The following is an 820-nucleotide window of genomic DNA, read 5'->3' on the forward strand; positions in this document are numbered from 1 at the left end:
GATGTTAAGTATTTTTTTTAAATTTGTGATGAAAGATGTAAAAGGTTTCACACCATACAACAACCTGTTATTACCTGATTTTATTGTGCATTTTTAAAAAAAAGCTCTGTAGGGGGAGGGGGTTGGAAGGGGGTAGTAGAGAGTAGTTTTAGAGTATACTCTATATTTTTTTGGTTTTGTAAAATTCTTTTTTTTCTTTTTTTTTCTTTTTTTTAAATTTTTTTTTAAACTTTTTTTTAAAAAAAGAAAATAAACAGTCCCCCACTACCACAAATTTTGCAGTCGAGTATCCCGCATTTGGGGACATCGCAGGCGTCAGCACACCCGAAGTGCAATGGGATAGCCTCGTCCTGGGAGAACCACCTTTTTAATCACGGTCTCTCCCCTGCCAGGTAAGTATTGTAAAATTCTTAAATAATTTTTTCTTTAATTCATGCACTGGACCACCCAGGTACCACTTTTGTACTTTCTACAAATGCATGATTACTCAATTTATCAAATCTATTTCTATATGTATTTTCAGGCACCAGGAACAGGTCAGTTCTACTGCAAATGCCACAACCAAAGTCTTTGAATATGTTCACATTCCCCATCAGGCACCTGCTCAGTCCTGAATGTTAAGTCCTAGCACATTTCCATCCAAGTTTGAATGTCCCTAACCAATCTCTGCCCAACCATTTAGGATGAGGTGTGCAAACAGCTAAAATCAATGCTAGCTTAACATCATGCTTAACTGATCAGTGTTTTCAGTACCTGTCTTGAATAAATACATACTTGCTCATTAAAGGTGTCTTATTGAATTTCTAATGGTACATGTCTC

The 820-nt window shown here is 36.1% G+C and overlaps 1 non-coding gene across 1 annotated transcript; it reads right to left on the reverse strand.

The window, feature by feature from the left end:
• Nucleotides 1–240: 240 nt before the first annotated feature.
• Nucleotides 241–400, reverse strand: LOC138765559 (U1 spliceosomal RNA). Its single transcript, XR_011358561.1, has one exon. It is a non-coding gene; the product is annotated as a U1 spliceosomal RNA (small nuclear RNA).
• Between the last annotated feature and the right edge of the window lie 420 nt (nucleotides 401–820).

The sequence above is a fragment of the Narcine bancroftii genome, chromosome 5 (genome assembly GCF_036971445.1).
Source record: "Narcine bancroftii isolate sNarBan1 chromosome 5, sNarBan1.hap1, whole genome shotgun sequence".
NCBI lineage: Eukaryota > Metazoa > Chordata > Chondrichthyes > Torpediniformes > Narcinidae > Narcine > Narcine bancroftii.